We start from the raw sequence: 3,155 nt of genomic DNA on the forward strand, positions 1-3,155 counted from the left end.
CTCTCTATATTTTGAAATTTTTGTTCTATAGTTTAGAAACCAAGAATATGACATAGAAACATTTTTTAAATTTCATATTTTTTTTAACAGATCAGTATTATATCTATGTGATTGTGGCCAACAGTTTGTTCTGTGAAAATTCTCTGTATCTAGCATATTTGATTGATTATCCCACGTTGGGCACCAAATGTAAAGACCGCATTAGTACCCTGGATACTTTAAAATCAGCTGGAGTCAGGATAAGCGAAAGTCCTTGATTTTAATTCTTTATCCAAGAGAGAGGAGAGTTTGTGGACACAGGAATCTCCTCCTTCTTCTCCCACTCCAAGCCACCTTGCTCGTCCTACTCCACCCTCTAAATCCTGTCTCAATCTCTCTATAGGCGAACAGATCAAACCTGCACAGAGTAGTGGGCAGGGCCATTCCTTCTCCAAGCATATGCTAATAGAGTATTGTCCAATTGGTAATTAGCCTTAAGTGCTCGGACCTCAGTGCATCAACTCAGTTTCAACCCATTACATCTATAGCCTGTGCATTATTGCTATGTGCTTGTGCAATATCTCCCATGCTGATGAATTTGTGCATACCTGGTTCTAATAAGACCCTTCAGCCCAGAAACCTGCTAGCAATCCCCACTTCCCTTTGGTGCTTTTCATCTCCCTTCCTGAGATGTCAGGGAGGGTGTGATCATGTCCTTTTTAGTGCTTTCACCTCCCTGCCTGAGTAGTCAGGGAGGGCGTGATCACCACCCCTTGGGGTTCTCACCTCCCTGAGAGGTCAGGTGTTGGAATCCTTACTAACTGCTAAGTAGTTAGAGTTGATCTAATCTTACAAAAAGATGTTTTGGGCAGAACCTGAAACAAGGTACTAAGTAGAACTACCCATAATCCCTCTCTCTGGAAGGAGCATAAATAGGCCAATGGGCCAGTCGGAGAGTAGAGGAGAGTGAAGACGCTACAAGTCGAGATTTCAGCGGAATGACATGAAGAGTTGGAGCTGGCTGGAGGCTGAAGAAAGCAGAGGCAGAGGCTGAAGGACCAGACCTTTGGATTTGGTGACATTCAGAGAGAGCTCTTGGAACCAAGCAGAGAGATAGGCCTCTAAACTAACCGGGCTAGATTAAAGCAGATACCCTGTGTAATCCCCTTCTCCCATCATATGGCTTTCTGGTTGATTGGTCATGTCTGGGTACTGGACTTCTAGGCACTCTCTGGGTGCACCATTGGCTGCCATCATGCCCCAAGTGTTTTTTGCCTTGGGCCCTGGGGCTGGGCCCCTCATCCCGTTTCCCTGAATCTGTCTGCATTCTGAGGCCCAATGGAAGCCTCTGTTGCATTTTGGACATGGGGTTTGGGGTCTTGTTCTCCCACCTTGTCTTCCCATTCTATCTCTATACCAACATTGAGCTTTCAGATGTCCAACTTTTCCGCAATGAAAACATCGACGAGTTTCTCTAGAATTCCTCTGCCAAGAAGGACCTTGTCTTTCCATGTTCATCATAGTCTGGGCATAATAAGCATTTGTGCCCACTGTGGCACAGCATCTTATGATTTCTTCTAAAGGAGCATTTTTGTCTAGCCCCCATATAATTCTCTTGCAAATCTCATTGGCATTTTCCTTAGCCAAATGTCTAGTCATTATTTCTGTTGCTGCATTGTCTCCAATGGTTCTTATTACAGCTGTTTGTAAACGTCCCACAAAATCTGCAAAAGGTTCATTGGGACCTTGCTCTATTTTTGTGAAAGCATTATTTCCATCTTTCTGTCCAGGGAGAGAATTCCAAGCTTTTATTGCAGCCTTAGAAATTTGCTCATACACTGTTATGGGATAATAAATCTGTTCTGAACTCTCTGCATACTGACCTTCTCCAGTTAGTTGGTCAAAAGCAACTTGTACAATAGCTCCTGTTTGCCTATTGCGTTGGGCTTGAATCCTACATAATTCATGAAACTCCAAAAGCCACAATAAATTTTGTCCCGGTTCTAGACAAGTTTTCATTATGGATTTCCAGTCATTCGGGGTTAGGATTTCATTAGACAAATTATCCAGTAACATCTTCACATAAGATGATGTAGCCCCATAAAGAGTGCAACCCTTTTTCAAATCTTTAATTTTTCCCAAATTAAAAGGAGTGTATTTTCTCTCTTTTTGACCTGAGGAGTTGAGCTCTTCAATCACAGGATATGCATTTATAAAATCAGATATATCTTCTCCTTCATTTTTTGCTTTAATTAATGCTTTTTCTAATCTTGTCAAATTCTGCTTTACAGGAGAAGCTGACTGTGTTTCTGTCTCTCTCCCTCCCCCTTGTTCCACCCATGAAGGGTTAATTGTGGGGGGAGGGTCATGAGATGTGGAATCACCTAATTCCTCCTGCTGTGAAGTATCATACTCAGAATTGTAATTAACTCCATTCTCATCTGATTCGTCCTCCTTTTCACCTAGTAAAGTTGGCATTTCTTCCTCCTGTACTTTCCTTTTCATCATTCTATCACTTAAATAACTTCTTATAGCCAATTGTATTACATTATATGTATTAATTATTGAGTTAGGCCCATTTTTATCATAGAATTGACAAAGATCCTCTCCAACCAATTTCCATTCATTTAGATCTAATTCCTTATCAAGAGAGAAACAAGGACATAGATCCTTTACAGTTTGTAAAAGTTCAGTGATTTGCTGTAAACTTATAATTAAACCTTGGCTTTCCATAACTTTGACAATGCTCTTTAAACATTTTCCTTGAACAGAAACAGGCTGTTTTCTAAATATCTGTCCCATCTTAGATGAAATTGTACTTTAACTCTTCTAACAAAATTTCTTTGTTGCACTCACCCTAATTTCTGGGTTGAAGAGTCTTTTCCACTGGATCAGGATCAGAGGCTTTTCCACTTGAATTAGGATCGTAGCTTTTCCACTGAAATCCACTGAGGGGTCTGTTAGCCCCACGTTGGGCGCCAAAGTGTGGTGAGCTTTTTCTTCTAGCCCGGTTAGTTTAGAGGCCTATCTCTCTGCTTGGTTCCAAGAGCTCTCTCTGAATGTCACCAAATCCAAAGGTCTGGTCCTTCAGCCTCTGCCTCTGCTTTCTTCAGCCTCCAGCCAGCTCCAACTCTTCATGTCATTCCGCTGAAATCTCGACTTGTAGCGTCTTCACT

Source organism: Antechinus flavipes, chromosome 3, assembly GCF_016432865.1.
Source record: "Antechinus flavipes isolate AdamAnt ecotype Samford, QLD, Australia chromosome 3, AdamAnt_v2, whole genome shotgun sequence".
Lineage (NCBI taxonomy): Eukaryota > Metazoa > Chordata > Mammalia > Dasyuromorphia > Dasyuridae > Antechinus > Antechinus flavipes.